Genomic DNA, 13,650 nt, shown 5'->3' with positions numbered 1-13,650 from the left:
CCGCTAGATAAAAGTGCCACTACGACTCCAATAGAGATGGTTTGCTGTGCCAGTCATTGTGGTTATTAGATTTTAGAGTTGGGTTGAACCACTGATTGATTTTTCTCCCTTATCAGCTTGCATAGTATCCTCTAGAACTGTGAGAGCTAGTCTTCATTCAGGGAAAAGGTTTCCAGGTCAGTACCAGCTACCTTACTCCAAGTCCTGTGTCCAAAGTATGCCCTGTCTTCAGGAACAGGGATTACTGCTGGGTGAGAAAGAGCAGATCTTCTTTAAGGGAGAGACTCTAGATGGCTGACTAGACGCCAGTGATGAACTTGCACTGAAGCATCTGGGTACAAATGCTTGACTGGAAAGGACTTAACATATATGACAGAATGCATGAAATCTGGTGGGGGCACAGATTGGGGAGGGGTTCTAAATCTGATTAAGTTCTATTATGTGAAATGCACAAAAACTCAATAAAAATATTTTTAAAATATTGAAAAAAGTAAAATAATGCGTATGATAAATTCACGAAAAAGTCAACTTTTATTTTATTTTTTTAAATTATTTTTATTTTATGTGTTTGAGTATATTGCACCTGTGTTGTACAATGCCCGCAGATGTCAGAAGAGGGAATTGGATCGTTTGGAACTGGTGTTAGGACAGTTGTTAGCCATGATGTGGGTGCTGGGAATTGAACCCCAGTCCTCAGAAAGAGCAGTCAGTGCTCTTAACCACTGAGCCGACTCCAGCCCCCAAACTCATCTTAGTCCAAAGATACATGTAGATGAAATCCAGATTAAAGTTACCAAATATTCATTTTTTCGAAGGTGGGGTTCTAGTGGGAGGTCCTCCAGTCTCCTGCAGCATACCCTGGAAGAGCACAGCGGAACCCAGCCTCTTCTTTGCTTCTTCTTTTTCCTGGTCATGAAGGAAGTAGGTTTGTCTCTGCCATGGTGTACTGCCTCCACAGGTCCAAACACAGCTAGACTAACCATGCATGGAGTAAAACACGTGAAACTGTGGGCCAAAGCAAACCTTTGTCCATTACAAGTTGGTCACCTCAAGCATTTGCTATGTAATGGAAAGCTGAGCCACCTGACAAGTGTGTGATCATTTCAGCACAGAAGAGCTACTGACCTTTGCAAAGGCTGAACCCTGCTCCATAAGGTGGGAATAAAATAAAGACCAATCTCAGAGAAACACATACCTACTCACAGCATGGGAGGTGAAGTCGGACACTGCTTTTATGGCTTTGTCTCCTGTGTATGCCAGCTTTATTTCTCATGTGGCGTGTGCACATCAGGAGAACAAAGGTGACACTCTTCAATAAAGCCAAAGCTGGTGAAGGTGTACCACGGTCCTCCTCTGGGGGCTGTGCTCTTTCATTCCTCCAACAGTTGTTGAACTCTGGTGATGAACCAGATCTTACACTAGTTGCTGGGGACAGCAAGACAAATAAGACTTCAGGAGCTCAGCTTGGCAGCAAAGGAACACCTCAGAGAGACACAATATGTGGTAATATTTGGTTGGGGGGAGTATAATAAGGACACTCAGGACAGAACAACTAATCTCTACATGGAACAATGGGGCCAGGCATCAGCGACGCCCCGTATCTGGATTTAGACTATAATTCTGCCCACTGGAGAACTGGGAGGGAGAGGTACATGCAGAAAGAACAGCAGGTTACAAAGAGGAAGTGTGAAAGGCCTGCTGTGCAGAGGGAGGCGAGATGTTTAGAGATGACAAAGCACATACACATCTGAATATGTGTGTGTGTGTGTGTGTGTGTGTGTGTGTGTGTGTGTGTGTGCATGCTCATATGTGTGATGTTGGGGGTCAATAAGGGAAAGGATAGAATGATGAAGGATGAGATCCAAGAGTTAATCTCTCTTCTTATCTCTCAAACGATCAGCCATTCTAAGCCTCCAGATAGTGCGGCCTGCTATGCTGGGATTTGTTCAGTTTCATTTTAAAAATTCTCTCCTCCCCACACCTCCCCCGCTTGAAGTCAAGGGAGTTGTTGAGCTTGTTTTAGGTTAACCCTAGCTGGTTTCTGAAGGTTTGCTTTGCTCTTGGGTCTTAAATGTCCATAGCTGACAGCTTCTTCCAGTCCAGCACCAACAACCTGGCTGGAAAGCACTAAGACAGAACTGTAATTTCCCTCTTTTCCTCCCTCCCTCCTTCCCAGAGAAGAAGCCACAGCTATCCCTCACCCCATGCCGATCAGCTGTGCATCGCATTTATATGCCCAATACAAGCGTCATCATCTGCCCCCAACACAGCCTGCCCTGGGCCCTTTTGTGCTACTCTATATCCAACCAATCAGAGTTCTGCTTATTTTTATTTTCCACATATTTCTCTCATGCCTCACTTGTCCATCTGCAATAGGTGAGGTCCCCATCAATTCTCTCCTAGAATGTTGCAAGAGCCTGCTAATTGGTCCCCCTGCTTCCTGTCTAGCCCTCCTCAAATCCATCCTCCACACAAGTGGGCCAAAATAGGATTGTGAGCACAGACAGATCTGACCAAACTATGCATCTGCCTGAAGCCCTGAGTAATTCCCCATGGCCTGCGGGATGGGATCCAATTCCTCCACTGGCACCTGAGACCCCACAGGTCTTGCCAGCCTTTGCCCTGCTGTGTCCTGCTTACTCCTCAGTGTCTACTCTCCCTGGCACTTATGCCATCCCAATTCCTGCCTCCATTCTGGACTCAGCTCAGATGCCGTATCTTCCAGGGAAGCTTCTCTGGCTGTGCCACAAGCTTCCCTAGAGTCCAGGCACACCCCAATCACACAAGCTCCATCACTACCACAATTAGGTGATGTTTTCAATTCCTCATCTAAAAACTGGGAACAGGAATAGACATGCTTCATTGGATTGTTGAGAATTTGTAATTCCAGGGCTGGGAAGATGGCTTAGTTAGTAAAGTGCCTACTTCTCAAGTGTGAGGACCTGAGCTTAGAGCCCTAGCACCCACATAAAAGTAGGGCACAGTGGCACATATCTGTATCACCAGTGCTAAGGGGTGGGAGGGTAGAGACAGGTGGGTCTCTGAAGCTCACTGGCTGCCAGCCTAGTCAAATTGATTAACTCCAGGTTCAGCAAGAGACCTTGTCCTAAAAAAAAAAAAAAATCAAGATGGAGAGCAAAGAAAACATCCAAACTTGACCTCTGACCTCCACACATATGTATGTGCATACACACCCACACACATATATACACACACACACAAACAAGCACACTCCAAACACACATACACACAGAGAATTTGTAAAATGAACATCTCTTTACCCCCCAGTCGTCACTGACCCTTCAGTGAGGTTTTTAGTAAACCTAAGCATCCATTCAGAGTGTAGACTCATACCTGGCCTTCTCTTTGTCATGAGCTCTGTTCCAAGAAGGCTGGGCCTCCTATCTTGCTCACCAGTATGCATAGAGCATAGTAATTAGTAAGTGTATGTTAGAGGGATGGATGAATTGTTTATTTTTTTACACTGACTGATTGATTGATGGGACAGGGCACACACCACAGCGAGCATGCGGAAGCCAAAGGACAATTTTGTGGGGTAGGTTCTGTCCTCCCACCAAGTGAATTCCCCAGGATCAAACCCAGGTTTGATCGTATTTGGCTACAAGTGCGTTTATGCACGCGCTAAGCCATCTCACCATCCCACCCCTGCATGCCAGGTCTCCTGTTGGTATGGAGGGGGCAGAGCATGCAGGATACACAAAGCACTCTCAAGGTATCCTGAGGCGGGGCCTGCCTTTCACTCAGTAGCATTTGGAAAGGATGAAGTGGGGACTAAAAGAAGCTTCCCTAGGGAAGGACAGCCCTGATTCATGCCCTCTGGTCCCTCATCACCATCCCATCAGTGTTGTAGTTCACTAACAGGGCTCTTGTCTGTTTCCTTTCCTCCCCACTTTCAGGCATCTGGAACAAAAGGGACCCTGTAAATAGTGAACCTGTATTTGCAAAACCAACCTCAGCATTAGTTAGGAAGTCAGGATGAGACTTTGGAGATGCCAGTCTGCCTGGGAGGGAGGAAGCTCCAGGGATCCATCAGAAAGGGTCTTTAATAACAAAGGACAAGCAGTATTCTGAGTGCTTTAAGCATGTGGCTGCTTTTGTTGTTTTTTTCCTCACACTAAGGCAGAGTGTCTCCTTTCTTTATGACTCTGAGTATGATTTAACACGTACACTTAAAAAATGGAAGAACAACTTCTTAAATTTGCAGTAAATGTATTGTTCAATAGATTTGATTTACTAGTTATGAGCTATAGAAGAGCTGCGGCAGCAATTTATTGTGATGTTGTCTAGGGAGTTGGAGTCACTGCCTGGATCTGCTCTGGTCCCCATGAAAATAATCAAGGGAAGGGAAGACCCTCAGCTCGTCTCAGCCCCAACATAAATCATAACCACTACACCTGACTTTGTATGTCAGGTAAAGGCCAGTGGAAGGAGGTGGGCAGGGTGCAGCTATAGACACAGTGAAATTTTAAGTAGTTGGTTGGGGTCAAGGAGCAGAGGTTTCTGGACATCACAACTTGTGAGAGATATACAAGAATCCACTTTCCTCTCTAGTGACTCTGCAGAGAAATTAAGAAGATGGAAAAAGTGTGAGTGTGTATGTATGTGTGTGCAAGTACATGCACGTATCATGAGGGGAAGGTGAACAAGGCTTAGCATTAGAGGGATTCAGAAGGATCTGTCTCTTGAACAAGCCTCCCATTGTGGTCTGCTTTTGATTTCTGCCCCGAGAACACTTGCTGTTCTCTCTGAACAGGCTGAGAAGTGTGGAAATGTCCTTTGCAGGGAGGGGTGGGGAGGTGTGAAAAGAAGGCCTCCACATAGGTGTTAGATGAGCAGAGGTGGGGAAGAAGGGCAGAGGAACAAAGGTGGGAACGAAGTACTAGTCCTGCTTCTAGGTGACATGGGCCATTTGGGCAGCCAGGGCTCTTTCTGCTTGAAGAAGTCATATCTGAAGTCTATTACCAGCTAATTCAGAAGAACATAAGATTATAGCCAGAAGACTCACTGGCAAAGGTGAGGACAAAGGCCCCAGAGGCAAGAAAGAAAGCTTTACACTCAGGACAACCTCACTGAGGGCTCTTGGGAGCAGGGCCCTCAACTTCAGTTTTCCTCTGGGGTTCTGAGGAAGGGTGCACTGTGAATTCAGGTCTGCCTAAGACAGCATTGTCCAGCTTAACTTTCTGTGGTGATGAAAATGTTCTCTCTCTGCTCTGATCGATATGGTAACTATGAACTCCATGTAGCTATTGAACAACTGAAGCATGACCCCTACAGTTAAGAAACCAAATATATAATTTTATTAAACAGTCCCATGTGGCCAGTGGCTATCATATCAGAGAGCACAAATCTAAGATGTGAGATACTGAAAGACAGGTCCATCAAATGCTGACCATTTAGGATATTCTCATAAGGGAGTCATATTTGTTGTGCCTAGAGGAGGGGAAGACTGAACATTAGCAGAGTCAGACTTAGGGCTTAAATCCTCTCCGTGCTATTGCATTGGTCAGGGTAGACTTGCTATTTCAATACACAGCTCCCACATTTCAGCAATTAGCATAATAATTTATGCTGTTGCTCATTTCACAGTTCACAGAAGGCTAGGAAAAGTCTCTGCTCCACACAGTCATGCAGGGATGCAGGCGCCTTTCTTCCTGTGGCTCTGCCCTCCTTGAGTCCTTTGAAATTCTGTTTAGCTACTGGATAGAGAAAAAAGACAAACAGCATACAGAATCAACTGGGTGCTTTTGGAGACCAGCCTATGTTACCTTGATCAGCGCTTAGTCACATGGCCAAAACTACCCCCAAGGGAACCTGAAAAAATAATCTACTCCTGTCCATGAGAAAGAAAAAGAGTTTGATTAGCAGCTTCCACAGGTAACTGTAGCTGTGGAACTTTAGGCCTTAGCTTCCTGATCTGTAAAACAGGCATAAAGTAACATCTGATGAAGGCTAAATGAATTAGCTCATCTGAACTGTAAAGAGCCAAACTGGGTCTGAACTGACAGCTGCTGCTAAGGTTGGGCCTCCTCATAGTTATTGCACAACAGCCCTCCGACACCAAGAAGTTTGTCACTTTGGGCAGAATGCAATGAACTTGTGAGCTTGTCCAACTGTGGTGATGAAAAATGCTCTCTATCTGCTCTGTCCGATATGATATCTATGAACTCCCTGTAGCTATTGAACAATTGAAGCATGACCCCTACAGTTTTGGCTAGTGGGTTTTGACAGTCCCCCATGATGGTCTTTATGGGCACAGCTGTAAACAACCAGGGACACAGCAACTGTGTCCTGGCTGTTCCCAAAGAGGCAATGTTCTTCTAACGATGTGATTCACATCTTGCCAGGGCAGAAAGAAAAGAATACCCTGAGAACCAGTCTTTCAGAGTAAGAACACTGGCCCAATCTGCAGGCATCACCTACTGAGGCCTACGTTGTAGCCTTTCCCTGGAGGAGAGGAGCTTTGAGACTCTTTTCCTCTAGGCTCAGCCCCAAATTGAACACCTTTGTTCCATTTGCCTCTGCCCTCTTTCTCTGCCCTCACGCCAGTGCTTAAGAACAGTCAGATAGGACCTGGAGACTGATCAGATGGCCAGTTTATCACATATTCTCAGTTACTCATAATCAAGGGAGCCACAGGTATGGCATTTAAAGTAAATTCACAATAGCCGGGCGCACAATAGCCGGGTGTGGTAGCACACACCTTTAGTCCCAGCACTTGGGAGGCAGAGGCAGGTGGATCTCTGTGAGTTCAAGGCCAGCCTGGTCTACATAATGAGTTCCAGGCCAGCTGGGGCTACAGGGGAGACCCTGCCTCAAAAAGACCAAAATAACAAAAATTAAAAAAAAATTCACAATGCAAATGCATTAAGCATGTAAGATGTGCCACACACTGAACCAGGAGTCAGAATCAGCTGAGAAGTGGTCCTTGCCTTACAGAACCTAAAGGTGGAAAGGGACACCTCCATACTGACAACTGAGCCCACACGGGTGGAAAGGGGGCATGGCTGGCTCATCTGGGATATAGGGAGGATTTGATCAATATTCAGTGTGTGAACTTGGTGCTGGGTATTAAAGATCTGAGGCTGAATGGAAGTCTACTGGGGAGCCAGTGTTCTGTAACTACTTCCTCAGAATCGAAACAAACATTCCCTCCTGGAAGGAGGAGACTCCTAAGACTAAGAGAGCCAATGAAGCTTAGAGGTTCAGGAAACCCAGAAACTTGCAGGATTCACAAGGCCCTTTCCCAGGTTTTAAACTTAGCAAACAATTGTTGGAAGAAGAAACTCTCTGGACTGGGAGAGAGCTCCAGGGATGCAGCTTTCCTGAGTCTTCACCTAAAGGGGGGGTTGTGCTTTTTGGTGATGCAGCTCCCTCTGGGTTACCCATGCTCCTGTAAGATACCCCTCACCCATACTAGGAGCTAGACTTGGGTGGAATCATTCCTTGATCTATCATCAGTCTCCTATCTGAAGTGAATAAATACTTCTTGTCTTCCCCAGGAAAAGTCGCACAATGTGGGGCAAACAGGAAGCAGTGGAGGGCATTTCTGGAGGAAGGGACAGCATGTGCAAAGGCTTAAAGATGTAAAAAGACAGGATGCCATCAAAGAGAACACCTGAGTGCTCAAAAGAAGAGGAGGGGCTGGAGAGATGGCTCAGCAGTTAAAAGCACTGGTTGATCTTGCAGAGGACCCGAGTTTGGTTTCCAGAACCCACAAAGCAGCTATCAACTGTTTATAACTACAGTTCCAGAGGATTTGACGCCTTCTTCTGGCCTCTATGGGTATTGCACGATGCAAGTGCACTTACACACATGCAGACAAAACACTCACACATACAAAATAAAAATATATCAAAAAAAAATCTAAGAGTGTAAGTAGAAGGTTGGGTAAGATCAGAAGTGAGAGAGGGCATGATAGAAGCAGTTAACAGAAAGGGTAGATGCAGCAGATGTGGAAGTGAACAAAGACAGAGAGATCTGGTAGCTAGGAGCCAGGGAGAGCTCAGAAAAAGATCTTCAGTATCTGAGTGAACTTGGAACTAAAATTTGCATAAACTCTCCAGGGAAAGGGGCAAACAGAGAAAACACAAAGAACAAGACACCATCTTGGAAATAGTACATGGGCAGTAGAGGCATCTGGAACTGGGGAGATAGCTCAGTTGGTAAAGTGTTCACCACACAAGCAATCTCCAATGCCTGTGTAGAAAGCCAGATGCAGCGGTGTGCGCTTGTAATCCCAACACTGGGGAGGTGGAGACAGGAGGATCCCTGGGGCTTGCTGGCCAGCCAGTTTAGCCTAATTGGTGAGTCCTGGTTTCTAAAGAGAGTCCTTGTCTCAAAACACAAGGTAGATACTGCGTAAGGGACAAACCTGAGGTGGATGTCTGATCTCTGCATGTACACATATCATATGTGCATGCACATCTATACATACATGGGTACTTATACACACATGAACACACACACACACACACACACACACACACACACACACACACACTAGGAGGAGGTACAGTCAGTGTACCTCAGAGCTAGATCCTTAGCTGCACCCAGCCTTCTCCAAACTGTTTACAGAAAAGTTAAACCAATGACCCTTTCTACTCCTAGGACATGTCTCCAATTCAGCTCATACTTCTTTTCTTCCCCTCACCTCTGCCCCCTCCCTGCCCACTCTCTGAGAGGACTAGATCTTGATACTTACAGATTTCCCCTTCTCCCCAAGCTATGTTCCCCCAGGATTTGCTCAGTCAATGAAGGTGCTGGGGGGTTGAGATGCCTATAGTAAGGACTGACTTTTGAAGCCCCACTGAGTCCAGCATCTGTGACACTGTCTCAGTGGTCTAAGGATAGTGATACTGGCTTCCCAAGTAAGGTTAGGGCTGCAGGAAGTGAGTGTCTTCCCATCAGGAAGGGACCAAACCTTCTGATGGCTCTGAGTTCAGCCATCAAGGCCATCAGTGATAGATGACACATCCTTGTCTGGCTAACAAAACAACCTGAAATAATACCCGAGGGGTGAACCCCTGGCCTTCCGCAGCATCCACACCATCATCACTTACCCCACTTTGGAAAACACAAAGAAAAACATGTCACCACAGTCCTGTGTGATTCCTAGGCAGACTTCGCCCTGAGGGAAACTCTATTACTCTATTTACCTCTATTACAACCCTGATCTTGACCAACTCAGCTTCTCCCCACCCCAAGGTCATGGAAGCTAGCCATGGGAGAGGCCATCAGGACCAAGCTACGAGTGTCCTCCCCAGGTACATCCCTACCCTGAGGAAGAAGAGCGAGCATCCCCAGACTAGCAATCAAAAAAGTGCAGAGCCTCACATGGCTGTGGTCCCCCTCTACCAACCACCTTCCCTTGCTCATCTGTAAGTGATGTTGTCTATCATAAGACTCTGGAAGACATAGCCAGCAGGCAACATAGGGTGGCTGCTTAGCTCAAAGTTGACATGCAAAGCCAGATATTCCCAGGACTTGCAATGTTGTGCTGTATCCCTCAGATAGTCTTCCTGTCTTCAGTCTCTTGTATCTCCTCTTCCTTCTCCTGGCCTCCTACATTGTCAACGTCCTCCTCATATGCTCCTGGACTGAGGAGAGATGGACTGTGTGTGATAGTGAATGCATAAATTCCTTTGCCCAGTGGTGGGAGGCAGTGGTAGGATCAAAGGAGGTGACACCAAGTCTGAGGGAGACTTAGAACTAGAGCCCACCCCTGCTGAGCACCCCTCTGAAGCACGGCTATATGTGCTTAGAAAGTAGGGAGGCGAGAGCATGTGGACAATCAGGTCCTGGAACTTACTCCTTCTACATGACACTGGTCTCTGCGACATTCCCTATGTGCGCCTATGTGTATCTGCCCTGTCAGGCCTCTTCTTCACCCTGATCCCTATGACTTTACCTCTATTACATCATTCCTTTTTTTTTTTTTTTTTGGTCTTTTTGAGACAGGGTTTCCCTGTAGCCCCAGCTGGCTTGGAATTCACTATGTAGACCAGGCTGGCTTCAAACTCATAAAGATCCACCTGCCTCTGCCTCCCAAGTGCTGGGACTAAAGGTGTGCGCCACCATGCTCAGCTCCATCGTTCTTTACTGAAGGTTGGGGACTCAGCTATCCCAATAAGATGACCTTGACATAGTGGGCTGTGGCCTGGCATTTTTATTGCATATGCATATGATTCGATGGGGCGGGCGTGTGTGTGTGTGTGTGTGTGTGTGTGTGTGTGTGTGTAATCTGGAAGTTCTATCTTCTTCCTTAGCCAGATTTCTCTGTACCTCTTATTTGAAGAACAACAACCAACTACTAGATTCCAGGCACTGTTCTAAATGCTTTGATAGTTCACTTAGGTGTTCCAATTCTATCATTTGACATTTCAGAGATGAGAAAAATCATGGCACAGATAGGTCAAGTACCTTCCCTAAGGTCCCACAGTTCGGTAACAGCAGAGGCAGGTTCAAACTCAGGCAGTTTGACCTAAAAGTCTATGGGGTTTTTATTTTTATTTTCTCCCTGCAAGGTACACAGTACCCCGAATGCAGAAAGTCTACATCCTTCAGAATAGTCCCACCTCCAAAATGCTTGCCCAGGATGGGACAAATGACTAAAGCAGGACAGCCACAAGCAGTGAGGATGGGGGAGACCCTTCTCTCTCAGATAAGCTTCAAAGAGCAAGCCTGAGCATAGCAGCACTGGGAAAGAACAGTGCACACACATCAGCCTGGCATATCAGCAAAGAGGGAACTGACTTTGAGTTAAGCGGCTTCTTACCCTCACAGTCTACACAGTGAGAAGCTCTGCAAATAGCGGCCAGAGCCTCGGGACTAAAGAAGCCTCATGTGTGCACAGCTTGGAAAGAACACCACACACACACACACACACACACACACACACACACACACACACACACACACACACCAGCCTTCCATAGGAGCACTGTCTTTAAATAGAAAAGGTAGCCTGAAATACACACTGAGCTTGCCGGCATTCACACACACAGACACACAGGGCCAGGGCCAACAGAGTGATTGAACCAACCCCTCAGTTGTGCCAATGGTGAGAGGAGGAAACCTAGTGCCCTGGCAGCTCCTGACTTTCAGTTCCTATTTAAAATGTCTGAATTGGGAGCATCGACAAGCTCCCAAATTAGCTTTTTAAATAGAAGCTGAGAGTTAAAGAAAAAGCGGCCGTGTCATGGGGGAAAAGCAAGTGAAAAATCCCGGCCAGGCTGGGCCAGAGACAGAGGGGGGAATGGGAGGCACGGCTGAAGAGATGTGCAGAGGGATGGAGGACCAGTATCCCATGTCTTCTGGACAGTGTCTCTTCCAGCTGCTCAGGTCCAGGGACCGTCTTTCTTCCCTCACTTGCTCTATTTTTCACATCATCTGGTCATGGAGAGGACTGTAAACAAAACCCATACTGGCCTGGACTAGAAAAAGAGAGAGTAGTTCACAAACACTTGGGAGGGATGGGGAGGAGAGGGGTGGGACATGATGTGTGAATGAGGTCCTGGCTTCAAGCTAGGCTTCTAAGGCTCTGGAGGTCACAAGCTGTCTCAGTAGATCACTCCAAAGGAGGGCTATGGTCCCACATACCTGTCCCCTGAGATACCCCCAAGTTGCTAAACAATAGAGAGAATGAACAGGAAGTTCAAACCTAGGCAGAAATAAAATATTGGATTTCCACTATCCCAAGTTTGGATGGGGGTGGAAGACCAAAGGAAAGTGTTGCTTTTGGGACCTAACAACCAAGAGACAAAGCACTGCCTCTCCTGTCAACTACAGCCAAGGTTGGCAATTGTGAGGAAAATTAGCTTTTCCCCATAGAGAGAAGGGAGGGAGGGCCTTCCCTGAATTCTACCCGGGTTGGCCAGGGAGTGGCAGTGTTGTTAATCATTATTACTGTATGCAAACCAGTATGCAAATCCCACACAGTTCCAGGACTCCAGGCAAATGCTAATGGGACCCACGCCCACCTTTTGAAGGGCCAACTGTGCACCTTTCAGACTAACACACTGAAGAGAGCTTTGGTTTGAGTAAGTGAGCCTGTGAATAGGCGTCTCCAAGTTACCAGAGGCCCCCCTGAACAGCTCAGGCCACAATAACTAACTGATTCAGGCTCCGGGTGGCCACAAATCAGAAACCCTATTCTGGACTCAGAAGAGTCTTTCCAGCGGCATGCCTGCAAATACGTCTGTTCACCCTCACCCTGACTCTCGCCGCACATTTCGAATTTCTTTCCATCCATGTCTGAGCACGCACCTCTCCTCACTCAGAACTGTGATCGCTGCAGCCAAAGCCTTCAGGTCCCTGCTGAGGCACGAAGCTGCCTGCCTCGCGAGCTCCAGGCTGAGAGCCTGGGATTCCCTGAACCGAGGCTGGCCTGAGACACAGGGAAAGCCGGCGCCGCCCGTCGGCCCAGAAGCCAGGACTTGCGCTCTACGCGCGCAGCGGCCGTGACCGTGGAAGTCTGGCCGGACATCCAGTTCAGTGGGTGCCCGCCAGTCTCCTATCCTGAGCCGAGACACTAGGGATCTTTGCGCTTTGAGAAGGAACTGTGGGCCTGGGTCCCCTCCGGGAGGAAGAGGACCCCGCCTCAGGAATGAGAGTTCACGCTCCCGAGTCCCGAGTTTTGATCCTGAGCACTCGTGGTGGAGGAAGGGAGCGAATCCTGACCTTCCGGCCATACCATTGCGCTGCAGTAGGACAGCGGCTCTGACCTAGGCGTATAGACAGTGTTGCCCCGGTGGGACCCCTCCAGCCTCGGTACACGCAACTGACAGCCCAGGGGTAGCCTGGAAGCGAGTGCGGTGACTGTCTCCACCTCGCCAGGTGGCCGGGCTTGGCCTCCAGCAGTTGCTGAGGCCGCGTGGACAGTGAATGAGAAACAGACAGCTCAGTGCACACACCCCACGCGCGCGCGCGCCGGCGCTCCTGGCCAACACTCCCCGGGTCCCCAGCCACACACGCCCGGGAGAACTCACGATCACACCGCACCCCGGCTCCTCCCCCATCACCCAAGCCAAGCTCACCTTGCCATTCTCGCCCGGTGCTCACCCTTGTCGGCACACGCGCTCACACCCGCGTCGGCACACTCAACCACAACCTCCAGGCACACCCTAGGATTCCTCCACTCTCCTGGGGGGACGCTCCAGGCTCTGCCTGGTCCCCCCGCCCCTCCACTCCCCCCCGCCACTCACGCGCGCGCCTCTCTACACACACTCACACACACCCTCGCGCGCGGAGTCACTCCCCCTCGCACGCCCTCGCCCTGGGCACCCTCCCGCGGCGAGGCTCCGGTCCTCCTCCTCTCTCCCTCCGCTGCCTGGCGCCTCTGCGCTCTCGGGCCCGGCCTGGGGCCGCTCCGGTCGCGGGGATCGCTGGAGAAGAGCGAAGGGCGCAGCCTCGCCGCCTCCCCCGACTCTTCCTCTCCGCCCCGCCCGCGCCGCGCCCCCACCTCCTCCTCCTCTGGAGAGGGACCTGGGGAGAGGCAGGCAGCCGTGGCCCGCCCGGCTCCGCGCGGCATCGGCCTCGGTAGCGGCGGGGGCAGGGAGCGAGTGAAGAGGAGCTCACGAGCCCGCGAGCGGAGCCGCTAAGGCGAGGAGGGGACGCTGCCTAGCCGGGGCT

The 13,650-nt window shown here is 48.9% G+C and overlaps 1 long non-coding RNA gene across 3 annotated transcripts; it reads right to left on the bottom strand.

Annotated features, from left to right (window-relative positions):
• Positions 1-682: 682 nt before the first annotated feature.
• On the bottom strand, positions 683-13,472 carry LOC103734910. 3 transcript variants are annotated; one of them, XR_607303.3, is made up of 3 exons: positions 13,256-13,472; positions 1,196-1,425; positions 683-975 (listed from the first exon to the last, which is right to left on the bottom strand). It is a non-coding gene; the product is annotated as an uncharacterized LOC103734910 (long non-coding RNA). The 3 variants fall into 3 exon arrangements; XR_001872460.2 differs by having other exon boundaries at positions 683-906; XR_607304.2 differs by lacking the exon at positions 13,256-13,472 and adding an exon at positions 13,056-13,180 and having other exon boundaries at positions 683-906.
• Between the last annotated feature and the right edge of the window lie 178 nt (positions 13,473-13,650).

The sequence above is a fragment of the Nannospalax galili genome, unplaced genomic scaffold, assembly GCF_000622305.1.
Source record: "Nannospalax galili isolate Female #2095 unplaced genomic scaffold, S.galili_v1.0 scaffold475, whole genome shotgun sequence".
Classification (NCBI taxonomy): domain Eukaryota; kingdom Metazoa; phylum Chordata; class Mammalia; order Rodentia; family Spalacidae; genus Nannospalax; species Nannospalax galili.
The sequence above is the reverse complement of the archived record's forward strand: the minus strand, read 5'-3'. Positions and strand labels throughout refer to the sequence as shown.